The sequence below is a fragment of the Mercenaria mercenaria genome, chromosome 18, assembly GCF_021730395.1.
Source record: "Mercenaria mercenaria strain notata chromosome 18, MADL_Memer_1, whole genome shotgun sequence".
Lineage (NCBI taxonomy): Eukaryota > Metazoa > Mollusca > Bivalvia > Venerida > Veneridae > Mercenaria > Mercenaria mercenaria.
The window spans coordinates 62,306,716-62,320,709 of record NC_069378.1 but is presented as its reverse complement, the minus strand read 5'-3'; the positions used below and the strand labels follow the sequence as shown (position 1 = coordinate 62,320,709).

The 13,994-nt window shown below is 34.7% G+C and overlaps 2 non-coding genes across 2 annotated transcripts; both read left to right on the top strand.

The window, feature by feature from the left end:
• The first annotated feature begins 3,709 nt into the window (after positions 1-3,709).
• On the top strand, positions 3,710-3,850 carry LOC123539532 (U4 spliceosomal RNA). Its single transcript, XR_006684001.1, has one exon. It is a non-coding gene; the product is annotated as a U4 spliceosomal RNA (small nuclear RNA).
• A 2,765-nt stretch (positions 3,851-6,615) lies between these two features.
• Positions 6,616-6,756, top strand: LOC123539536 (U4 spliceosomal RNA). Its single transcript, XR_006684004.2, has one exon. It is a non-coding gene; the product is annotated as a U4 spliceosomal RNA (small nuclear RNA).
• The last annotated feature ends 7,238 nt before the right edge of the window (positions 6,757-13,994 follow it).

Genomic DNA, 13,994 nt, shown 5'->3' with positions numbered 1-13,994 from the left:
AAAATCTACATTATAGAAAAAATTCTATGCGCAAAAATATTATGAAAGTTATGATTTTCCCATAAACTCCCATTATGAAAAATTGCGTGATGTCCACATTTTTCAAATCAGTCTAGCAAAAAATCAAGCACACGACCCTATCCTTTTTCTTTGCTGAATTTCCTAGGTATATTCTGAAGTTTTAAAAAATCGGAGTTTAATCAAATTCTACATTGTAGAAAACTTTTCGATCCAAATGTGCAGAACTACCTTAACGTTCAACGCTTACATTTTTCTAAATCGGCCTTTGGTTTACGGAAAAAAATAAATCTCCCCCCATCTAGCCTTTCCGGGTACCGCTCGTCGGCATTACATGTTCCTAATGCACACCTCAACGCCACTTCCTTCGAAATAAAGATGTATCAAACTTAAAAGAATAAGTCAGTAACAGTTTCTAAGTGAAAGCTTGTGGGAAGCAATGGCTGGTTAGCAACAAGGGAAGTGCATTATCTTATTGGTCAATATCATTAGTTTGATTGACAGCGCGGATCCATCCATTGCTTACTGTGTGAATACAGTTACCGATAAACATGTAATGGGGTTTTATATACTAACACTTTCATAATATCCATACAGCTTAAATATTATCACTGTATAGTGTTATTTTTAACAGATGTTCTAACTTTAAAATAATATTAATAATTTTTGTAAAAGTTAAGAATATATCTGCTCTATTTTCCAGCATTTTGATATTTTATTGCCGTTTTATTACCTCCCCTTATTACTGCTTCACGGTCCCCTTTTCCACCGTTTGACTGCATTTTGTCTTAAAATCGTATCTTCTTTTAAGTTTTTATTTTTTTTTATTGTTTCTGTAATTATATATGTATGATTAGCTTTTAAATTAATGTTATTTTACAATTTATATAATTATAAGTAGACTAGATCTATTGTTAATTCTCGCTTATTCTTCACATGTATATATACTTCAAAATTTGTCATGTAGATATGTTGGGTTTTATTTTTTCTCTGCTTCATATTCAAGAAATATGTTTTCGATAAATACCCGCCGTATCATTATGATCCGTATCTATATGTACATTAATACTAATATATTCTATATTTGCGCTTTTTGTCACGTTGACGTTCACGTCCAAACGGACGTGACGTCGTTTGTATTGTACGTTGTTATTTCTGACGAAGTCATAGAGAATCTGTCATTGGTCTTCGGTTAAGATCAGAAAATCCCAACCCGAGGGCGCACCGCTCAAGTCTTAGCTATGCCGAGTTTAAGACTTGAGCGGTGCGCCCGAGGGTTGGGATCTCCGATCTTCACCGAACACCAATGATGGATTCTATTTCTCACTTACCACAACAGAAACAATAAAAACAAGCATGAAAATATGAAATTATTTAAAACGCGGGAAATTGACGTCCGTAAGCAGAAGTGACGTCGTGACATTTCAGTGACGAACAATAACAAAGTTCCGCTTTAGTTGTATCGTTTGTAGTGTAACGGTACGTTCTTGTCATAAAGTAATGAATTTTAAATCGAGAAATACACTAAAAGGAACGGAGAGAAAAGATAAAGGTACCTGATTTTTAATATTTTACATAAATAATATATGTATATTCAGTGCATGAAGTAGTCCGTCACAGGAGTGTGGGATAACCCATGTGAGATAAGATTTTACAGCATTTCTAAAAATAGAGATTTTTCTGTCCGGTAAGTGAGAAATAAAGGTCGAAACTAGTAAAGAATGTGTTGTCTTGGTAATTTTATATCCTTTTGATCTAGATGATATAAAGAATTTATGATGTCATAATATCATCAGCCCGCCTGCTTAGCTCAATGGGGACAGCGTAGATCTACGGATCGCTAGGCCGTGAGTTCGATCCACGGGCGGGGAATATGTTCTCCGTGACGTTTTGATGAAACACATTGTGTCTGAAATCATTCGCCCTCCACCTCTGATCAATGTAGGCAACATGTTTCATCAAAACATTTGTTTGGAATCATCCATCCGTATTTTTCTGCATTTTTATTATTAGACAACTAACCAAAATGATAAAATTTTCACACTTTTAGTATAACATTTATCTCCAACTATTTTACATCGTACTGATTATTTTCCGAATAATCAAAGGGTAGGTTCAAAATGACTTTAAAATCGGTTTTAAAACAATTAGTTTTAAGTGTTGCAAATTTTGTCTGGGACAGTTCGGGGAAAATCACGTTAGCCTGTACTCTTACCACAACGTCCAGTCGAAAATAATTAGTATCTTTAATCTGTATTATCCTATAGTTTTCTGTAGGTACGGCACCTAATGGCATCTTATGTAGCTTGCCTAGATGTTAGACGTATGGGAACAAGGGACAATAAATTTGAAAATTCCACAAATCTGCGCTGAAAAATAAATTCATAAAAATCCAATTTCGAAAAAGTTCCAGGGAAGTGTTGAGCGGATATATTGCATATACTTAGCGTTTCATCATGTGATATTTTTAGCCCGCCGATCATTTTGTTTTTATAATAAAAACGAGTAAAACGCCGGTTACAGGACACTTAATTTTCAGACAGAAATGGCCCAATATGCACACTTTGCGCGACCTGTACCGTATTATCTGCAAATGACTGACCTAAAACATACGTATATTTTTAAAGCATGTGCCCAGACGAAAATAATGGTGGGAAGCAAAGTGTCTCATAGCCGTTTACTTTTTCCGCAAATTTGAGCTGAATCTGGATGAATGAATGGCCGTTTCTATTTCGTCCGACTTCCGTTACCGTAGATAAGATTTAAGACACAGCCGTTTACACGGAACTAGGAAAATCGATACAAGCATGTATTTATTTTACACAATAATTCCTCATAAGCAGGAATCCTTAGTTTCATAAACATCATAAATAAGCAATTGAATATAAATGCCTTTAAAGTACATCTGTCGATGTTATTTAGAAACCGTACTCGGGCCAAATGCGTAACTGGCCCCTGCCACTTAATTAGAGGTACTAAATACCTCCGCTCCTATTTTCTGTTTAAAAACAACAATACATACATGTTTGTATAAGCATTTCCAGCCGGGACTACCCTTTTCTTCAGGGTCCAAAAAGTTACAAAAAGATATGGGATCGACCATAACGCAATGAAAACATGGTCACATGACTGAGACATGTACGTGATGAAAACGTTGATATTACGTAGGTAGACATCAGGAAATACCTACTTTCACTTTCAGTTTACCTAGCAAAGCTTCAACACAAACTTGAAAGCAGATAACGTAGCTTACAGTCATTCGCAGAAATTCTTCTCTAAAATAAAACACCAATAAACATACATCTGGCATGAAATTGGCCTTTACCAGGCAGGAAAATGGCACTGTATACTAATACGGACTACATTCGAGTGGACCGCGGAGGCGTATCCGGCAAATCACTGCCAACGTGCCTATAACGTCGGATTGACGATAATCGGTGTCAGTTGTACGTACACGTCGTATTTACAACATGCACGAAATAAAAGGGAAATAATTTTATACCAAAGAAGTGTTAAACTACAGTTACGTCGGAATTTATTCAAAGGAAAATGAACATTACAGATATAGCTAAATACATATTTTGTGAATTTCGTCACTTGAAAAGTCGTGGCAAAATCATAAAACATTTTTAAATATATCTGTTTATCATTATTCGGGCGATATATATACTGGTGTAAAACGTTACACGTTAGCTTTGCGCAGTGGCGGTACCATAGCCAATGAGGTATATCCGAGGCGTGGTTATTGCTAGTTGAAAACTATACCCAATACCCCGCGCCGACGCCCTGAAATATGGGCGTCGAGCGCAATTTATGAACGTCCCTACGGGGACATCACAAACTATATATCTGATTTCTAAGTACCCTCAGATGTTTAAGAAGTAGTTACTATATTGTGTAAACATCATGTAATCATAAAACATATGAACGAGTGGCTCCCCCTGAACATGCTGCGAAGATAGATTACAATATTCAAGGGCTCTGAAGATTATTCAAAATTAATCACGTTTATGAAGATTCTCACAAGTTTTCCTTTACTAGGAAATATGTAAAGGTCTTTTACCACATTTACTCCCAACCTCCGGTTCAGCCTAACAGATTGTTTGGTTTATCTTCGAAATGACAGTTTAATCCTTTCTTTCTTAAATACAACTCAAACATTTCTACCTGTTTTCTATATGATATACATGTAAATAATTTAGCATAATATAATATCATCAGCCCGCCCGCTTTGCTCAATGGAGAGAGCGTAGATCTACGGATCGCTGGGCCGTGAGTTCGATCCACGGGCGGGGAATATGTTCTCCGTGACGATTTAATGAAATACATTGTGTCTGAAATCATTCGTCCTCCACCTCTTATAAATGTAGGCAACATGTTTCATCAAAACATTTGTTTGCAATCATCCATCCGTATTTTTCTGCATTTTTATCATTAGACAACTAACCAAAATGATAACATTTTCACACTTTTAGTATAGCATTTATCTCCAACTATTTTACATCGTACTGATTATTTTCAATAATCAAAGGGTAGGTTCAAAATGACTTTATAATCGGGTTAAAAAAGAACAATTGGTTTTAAATGTTGCAAATTTTGTCTGGGACAGTTCTGGGGAAAATCACGTTAGCCTGTACTCTTACCACAACGTCCAGTCGAAAATAATTAGTATCTTGAATCTGTATTATCCTATAGTTTTCTGCAGATACGGCACCTAATGGCATCTTATGTAGCTTGCCTAGATGTTAGACGTATGGGAACAAGGGACAGTAGATTTGAAAATTCCACAAATCTGCGCCGATACCAGTGCGAAACAAAATCATAAAAAATCCAATTTCGAAAAATTCCAGGGAAGTGTTGAGCGGATGTATTGCATATACTTAGCGTTTCATCATGTGACATTTTTAGCCCGCCGATCATTTTGTTTTTATAATAAAAACGAGTAAAACGCCGGTTACAGGACACTTAATTTCCAGACAGAAATGGCCCAATATGCACACTTTGCGCGACCTGTACCGTATTATCTACAAATGACTGACCTAAAACATACGTATATTTTTAAAGCATGTGCCAAGACGAAAATAATGGTGGGAAGCAAAGTGTCTCATAGCCGTTTACTTTTTCCGCAAATTTGAGCTGAATCTGGATGAACGGATGGCCGTTTCTATTTCGTCCGACTTCCGTTACGGTGTCACCCCGGTATTGAAGTACTTCCGGGTCTTTGTATCCTAGGAAGTAGTTCTTTGAAATTTTGAAGTTCCCAATATAAAGCCATCCCTACTTTGACATGTTATATTTTAAATGTATTTACTGACACTGTGTACATTTTGTGCCATTTCTGATGTCTTTAACAGTTGTTTTGTCTGTGTTTTTCAGGACTATATTCCTGTGCGGATGGATTAAAAAACTACTCCAGACTGGTAGACATGACAGATGTGTATTGGAAATGTAAACCTGGACTTAAAACTTTGATGTGTAGCAAAAAAGTTCATCGTTGATGATAGTGATTTTCTAAGCTATATTGACTGGAACAGGGTCATTCTTCAGAAATACAGAGCTGTAAATGCTGCAATTTTGTTGTGAAAGTCACAATCCATGTCAGAAGTTGCTTGTTTTACTATACAGCAAAGAAGAAGAAATTGTACTGGGCCAACACCTTACCTCAGGTAAGATTTTAGACACAGCCGTTTACACGGAATTAGGAAAATCGATACAAGCATATATTTATTTTACACAATAATTCTTCGTAAGCAGGAATCCTTAGTTTCATAAACATCATAAATAAGCAGTTGAATATAAATGCCTTTAAAGTACATCTGTCGATGTTATTTAGAAACCGTACTCGGGCCAAATGCGTAACTGGCCCCTGCCACTTAATTAGAGGTATAAATACCTCCGCTCCTATTTTCTGTTTAAAAACAACAATACATACATGTTTGTATAAGCATTTCCAGCCGAGACTACCCTTTTCTTCAGGGTCCAAAAAGTTACAAAAAGATATGGGATCGACCATAACGCAATGAAAACATGGTCACATGACTGAGACACGTGATGAAAACGTTGATATTACGTAGGTAGACATCAGAAAATACCTACATTCACTTTCAGTTTACCTAGCAAAGCTTCAACACAAACTTGAAAGCAGATAACGTAGCTTACAGCCATTCGCAGGAATTCTTCTCTAAAATAAAACATCAATAAACATACATCTGGCATGAAAGTGGCCTTTACCAGGCTGGAAAATGGCACTGTATACTAATACGGACTACATTCGAGTGGACCGCGAAGGCGTATCCGGCAAATCACTGCCAACGTGCCTATAACGTCGGATTGACGATAATCGGTGTCAGTTGTACGTACACGTCGTATTTACAACATGCACGAAATAAAAGGGAAACAATTTTATACCAAAGAAGTGTTTAACTGCAGTTACGTCGGAATTTATTCAAAGGAAAATGAACATTACTGATATAGCTAAATATATATCTTGTGAATTTCGTCACTTGAAAAGTCAGTGCAAAATCAAAAAACATTTTTAATTATATCTGTTTATCATTATTCGGGCGATATATATACTGGTGTAAAACGTTACACGTTAGCTTTGCGCAGTGGCGGTACCATAGCCAATGAGGTATATCCGAGGCGTGGTTATTGCTAGTTGAAAACTATACCCAATACCCCGCGCCGACGCCCTGAAATATGGGCGTCGAGCGCAATTTATGAACGTCCCTACGGGGACATCACAAACTATATATCTGATTTCTAAGTTCCCTCAGATGTTAAAGAAGTAGTTACTATATTGTGTAAACATCAGGTAATCATCAAACATAGGAACGAGTGGCTTCTCCTGAACATGCTGCGAAGGTAGATTACCAATATTCAAGGGTTCTGAAGATTATTTAAGAAATAATATATCTCATCGGTGATTTGTCGCTGAATAAATCACTGCTTGGAGTTCAGATGCGAAGGAATTATATCACGAGGGCGTAGCCCGAGTGATATAATGCTTCGCATCTGAACGACAAACAGTGATTTATTCAAGAGCAAATCACTAAATGGGATATATTATTTCGATTCTAACACGTTATCAAGGACTTTAAAGTACACCTTGTCGGCATGCATTAAATATTTGCCCGTTTTCAATCGGGTTCTTTTCCAGCGCGCCGTTACGCCGCTTGACACTATGACGTAATAGTTGTGACGTCAGAACAGTGAATTGTTGTTTAATAAATCACTGTCTCCAGCCTTCTTTTTTTAATAGGAAAATGAATCGGATCGTGTTAGAATGGTTTATCTTCGTTAGTACAATTCAACACTCTCCTTATTAAATATAATTGAAAGATTTTTGCATTATACAAATACCTTTTCTCATCATAATATATTCATTAATTCCCATTTTTGAAGTAATATGTTTGAATTTGTATCTAAATAAAAATTGAGCTAATCGACCGAGATGCATGTGTATTATTCCTGAGTCCAAGCTGGACACATGCTTAAACACAATGTTAGAACTGAGGTTGGGAAATACCTACTTTAATACTCTTTTGTTTCCTTATAGTAGGCAAGCATAACATGTCGTCATAAGTAATCATTTGTTTTTAATGTCTAAAAAGTCAACATTTATTTTACAGAATAGACCCCTATTTTCGTAATGTTTGGTGTTTTTAAATAACTGGTTCTTATTGACTTGAGCATGCAATATTTTGTAATTTTGTTGTACAATCACGTTGTTACATTATTTATGACGTAAAATACAATACGAGCTACAGGTGCACATGTGACATCGCATCGACCGCGCTTCAAGTATCACAAAGGAAACCACCATATTGTATCAGATTTAATGAATAACGATTATAGAAAATAAAATAATTTTACATGAGTTGCAAGAATGAAACAGTAACTGTAACAGACTGAAAATATGTCAGCACTGACCGGGAATCGAACCTGGGTCCTCTCACACTTATGGCGGGCACTCTGTGATCACTTCGCTATAAAAGCTAGCTCAATAGCAAGGAAGTATAAGTGTACCCTTATACTCTACCCTACTACATAGCCATATATAAAAATCATTCAGTATATGTAATATTAAACTTTATGTCGAAACAACTCACATACATGATCTTTGACAGTATTCTTTATGTAAGGGACCAAATAAAAGCGTTACAAAATTGGTGCAGACAATATGCTGTTGGATAAGCGCTTTGTTTCTGTAAAAAAAAAGAAGAAATGTATAAGCGATGTGACATAACAAGCTAAGAATATTCTGAAATACACGATTTAAAAGTTTTCAAAATTATCTAGGCATATCATTTTTGAACATATTAAAGGTAAATGTTAATATTATGCAATTGATATTTCGATAATAGTGTAGACCTGATATTAATGATACAATATTTCACTGATTTATCAACTATGACAACATACATACATCATCTTACCCAGGTAAACTTTACATATAAACAGGAATCCGACCTTTAAAGCAGAGACATCCGGATATTAACAATAATGAAGACTAATATAAGTTTATCTTAAATGTAAAATGCATAGTTTTATAACTATTACTTTCTAAAATCAAACACTGAATCACTCTTTTTTTTTGAAAGATGTCAAATTCTGTGAGCGGGAGAAAAATGTCGGACGAAAAGTGAAAGGAATAAATAGTTCAGACATAATTATATGTGGGTAAAAAGCAATAGAACCAACGATAAGTTCAAAAATCAGTAAAGACTCGTCAATATACGAGTGGTCTGAGGAATATTTTCAGTATAGCTGTGCAGGTGGCCACTATGAGGCCCAGGGATTAGAAATATTTATGCAGCACGTTCTACAAGAGTCACCCCAGGAGTAAAGCTTGACGACATCATACTTTACTGGTAAACGATAGAGTTTTGTGATCTGTGTGAACTTGTCGGGGATGAGATAGAGGCCGCAGAATATTATACAAACTGTGAGGACTATCTGTGTAGTGCCTTTTTTTTAAAGATCGACATCATGTACTGCTAGATAAAAACAACATGCCTTCAAAATCTTCTGACCGTAGTATTGAATCTTCTGTTGAATAATGTCATTATCAGTAAAAAAGACTCCGTCTATCATAAATCTATTGAGAAAAATTCTTACAAACGGGACATTCGTGTTAAGGCTGCAGGAGACAAAAACGATTGTTCAATCACAGAAATGGTTATGGTGTCTCAATACGAGCTCGTTAATATTGCTGATGACAAATGTGTATCTTTGAAACTCATTGACGTTGTAAATAACGATATGAAGGATACTTTGAAATTAACATCGAGTCCACATGGAATTACAGCGATCTCAAATCACCAGATAGCTGTTGCTGTGGAGAATGAAAGAAAAGGATACACTTAATTTCAACTGCCTTATCCGCTTAGCTCAGTAGGGAGAGCGTTGGTCTACGGATCGCGGGTTCGATCCTCGGACGAGGGCGTATGTTTTCCGTGACGATTAGATAAAATATTTAGAAGTTTGGGTGAAAGGTCCAAGAGCAATTTGTTTTAATGAAGCTCAACGGCATCTCTACATTAGCAGTGGATGTATAAAAGTATATCAGTAGAATTAAAAAGAAACAACTGTCAAGAGAAGATATCTGTTCTATTCTGTGTTCCTCATGTTGAAATTTTCCATTTCATTTAGTAATTTGCTAACAGTTACTTTCAAAGCTTAAGTATCATCGTCATCGTTTTCATATTTTTGTCATCATCATTATCATCACCAGTATCAAGAACAACATTAACAACAGTAACAACATAACAATAACAAAAACATCATCATCATCATCATCATCAACATCATTATTATCATCATCATCATCATCATCATCATCATCATCATCAAGAACAACAACAAAAACAGTAACAAAAACAACAATAACAAAAACAGCATCATCATCATCATCATCATCATCATCATCATAATCTTATCATCATCATCACCATCGTCATCATGATCGTTGTTATCATTATTATTATAATCATGACAATGTTAGTTATTTTATCATTATGAATATTATTCTCATCCAAAATACCCAATAAAATTTCAATCTGCCATACAGTAACTTGGTAAAAAATCTAAGATAATAAATAAACCATGTGTAAGCAGATGCATAAGTTATACCTTTCTCTATTACTTTTTTTGTTTGTCTATAGGAATGTTAATATGTAACGCATCAGCTGCCTTATATTAGGCAATCCATTCTGAGATTTCCATACAGTGTCCTATTCTGTTAAAAGCTTTGCTATTATGTCAAAAATCTACTATACGTATTTTCTAACAAATAATATACCTCGGCTGGCGCCTCTGTCGATATTCATATATCTCGCGGTGAACATTTTTTCATATCACCCTCTCAGGAATGCAATATTTATATAATATGATCTTGTCTATTGGACGTGTTTTTATGTGAAATGCTCATGCCACTTTTCCGAAGTGTGTTTTGAACTTAACCAGATGTCTTATTATATCAAACTATGAGGATAATATTGAGTGTGGTGTGAACTTGTCTAAAGAGTGTCTTTTTTATGTAAGCCATCACACCCTGACTTAAATGATTAAAGACATGCAGAAGTTTAAATGAAGTAATCGATTGGCATTGCAAACTTTGAAAACGATTGCATAATCTGTTTTTTTATTTTTGTTTTGTTTATTTTTTGTTTGTTTTATCTCATATAATGATTATCGTAACGTATGATCTAATGGTGAAAATTTCAAATCTTCAAAACAATGTCACAGCAAAATACTGTATATCTAGTCAGAGACTTGTATGCAAAATTTAAACAACTTTTAACGTTTTTCTGTTTATATATATATATACAAATTTTGTAAGCTTCGAGATACTTCCTTATGCTCAAGTAGAGGCAAATTTCAAAGTGGTGAAGAGAATTCACTTTAAACTCAATGTTGATAAAAGAAACATCAAACTATTGGTAAACAATTATAAAACATAAAATAAAACTGTGAATATCATTTCTTTTAAGGGTGCCTCAAGTAAAAGGATTTAATTAGACAGAATTCTAACTTCAACATTGAAAACCTAAGGTTGAGTCTTGTGGGGCAGTTTTAAAGTTTGCTAACTTCATTTAAAAATAACCTTGGGGAAGAGGTAAAACCTACCTACATTTCTTCCACAATATGTTATCTAAAGAGTAAAGGCAAAATAGAGAATTTTTATCGCATGTAACGCAGTGTTTTTTTAAATCAATAGTAAGTCTTGAAAAAAGTAAAAACATACTAGAAAAAAAAGGAATATAAGGAGAGAAAAGATTGGTTCCTGTGGGGCTTGAACCTACGCCCCTGAAAAATGTAAGTAAATGTAGGTTTATTAAAGAGTTTGAGATATCAACTTTCGTCTTCCCCTTCAACGTCTCTTGCGAAATTAACGTATGAAATTGAAGTTCGATTAAAATTACTTGAGATTTCAAACATTAGAATGAACCTTACTTCTTTTAATCCGCCCTTTCAATTTATCCGTAATTATGATCGTTTTTTTTTCGTGCATTATAAAAATGATAACCATATCAACGTATTTTACTGTTGATGGTGTTCTTGAAAGATGATGCAGTTAATATCTTCCAAACAAAACATGAAACACTAACTATACAAATGCATTTGTCGTAATATATTGAAATTAAATTTAATATATGCGATAAAGCAAACACAAAAGGCATGACCATAAAGTATAAAGGACAGATTCATCCGTCATGCTGTGGACTAGTATTTCATAGTTTTTCTTAAAGTTTTTTTTATCACTTTGAATTGGTACTTTGTACATCGAATTCCTTAAAAGACGCGTTTTACTTGTAGACGCTCATCAACAATGTACCTGATAAAAATTTAAGCTTTTATATAACATGAGCCAATATACACAAATTATGAATACATTTAACAAGCGAATTGATACAAATGTAAGATACTCTACTGATATCATACGTTTTGGCATCATGACACTCTGTATGACTCTGTATAATTTCAAACTCTCAGACAGCACAATATAATCGTGCCAAGTCACCATGTGTCTAGCGAAACAGTCAAGAAATGTTAGGTGGAGACGGAAATTGTCGCACAAAATAACATGTGGGCATATACATGTATTTGTTTGAATATACTATTTCATAAGTAAAGCATGTGCCGATCCAGGAATTTCGGTTAGGGGGACACCAACTTTAAAGACGCGGGTCACCCATTTCAGGGGGTGGGATCACACCGAGTTTCAAGACCGATTTTCTTTGTAAAATGTAAGAATCAAAGGGCGGATTGACCCACAATGCCCCTCTGCCAGGCTCTGGGTCCGTGCATGTAAAGATTGGAGTTATCCCATACGGCTAACAGGAAACTTCTCGCATCGTGATATCATAGATCTGAAATTGTCTGATACTTCAGAAGAATTTTCCGTCTTACTAGTACCATTTTACATTTATGATTAAAATGCAACTGTCGTATAAAGTGTCAGACAGAAACGGATTGTTTTTATCTGGAAGTGAAAATAAAATGTTCCACCAAATGATAATCGCGCGTAATTATTTATTTTTCAAGTAAAATGACTGTCCTGCCATGTGCCTCCAGTCAGATTTCAGTCTTTGATGCCGAGTATGTGGACAGAGTAGATGAAAAAAGACTGAAGTTTTGACTTTCGTGATATCACATCTTCAGACGTTCAAAACTTCACTTCATACGAAAAAACAAAACAAAAAACAACAACATCTAGTATAATCGATACCGCCTGGGGACACAATTATGCCGTAGAAATTAAAGTTTTAACAAAGTCTCAATGCTTCTCAAAATCAGCTGATAACTTCATACTTCCAGGTTCAGTTCAATGTATTTAGTTAAAATTATTCGCCATACAAAACTTCATTATTCTAATACTTATTGATAGTGTTTCTCATCAAATTTAGACTAATTATACATATGGATAATCGAATAACTTAATAAACAAAAATCCTGAGACAAAGCTTTTTATTTCACATAGTAATAAAGAGAAGTCTTAGGCTTACTTGATATTACATGGAAAACTTTAGTAGCAACGTCTGATATAAATAAAATACACATACATCGGTAACGTGTTACCCTAAATTTATATGAGAGACGTTGAAGGGGAAGGCGGTGGTTGAAATCTCAAACTCTCTATTATCATTGAATAATCTTCAAAAAGAAGTACACTATTACATAGGTAATACCTTAAGATGTTAAAATTACGACAGTTACTTTCATAGTTTAAACCGTATTCCAAACTTACTCATAACATATCCGCTTTCTGGTGATTCTACCCGATTTCTGGACAGAAGGTATCATGCATTAGCACCCTCTTTTAATTCGACTATTTTTTAAAAAAAAATAAAAAAATACGTTAAACATTATTTTTGTCAGCTTTTGTTGTTTTTTGGTCAAAGGTCGACGTTCAACAACACGCAATATTTTAAGTCAGACTAAAATGCGGCTTTTGGTTGTACTAGCTTTTCTATTTAAAACACGAAAAAGTATGTCAAATTATATATACTTATATATCGGATTTATTAAGTATTCTTAAAGTATTAAACCCCTAATAGCAATGTTTAAAAATGGCATTTGCTTGGTATATTCTTTAAGCTGACCTTGTTTCGCATTGTGTTACGTCAACAACTTTTACCGTGCCGTTTTTTCGTTTAATAAATTTTGTATAATCTATGATATTTCCGCAAGCTCAAGTAAAGACAAATTTCAAAGTGATGGCCACTGACCAGAATGTTTGCAGATAATTCATTATACTATTAATTTTGATAAAAGAAACGTCAAACTATTGGTAAATAATTATAAAACACAAAATAAAACTGTCAATATCATTTTGTCTAGGGTGACTCAGACTTAATAAGACAGAATTCCAACATTGAGAAATTAAGGTGGAGTCCTGTGGGACTGTTCGAAATGTTGCTCACTTCATTCATAATGAACCTTGAGGCAGAAGTAATGCCTACCTACATTTC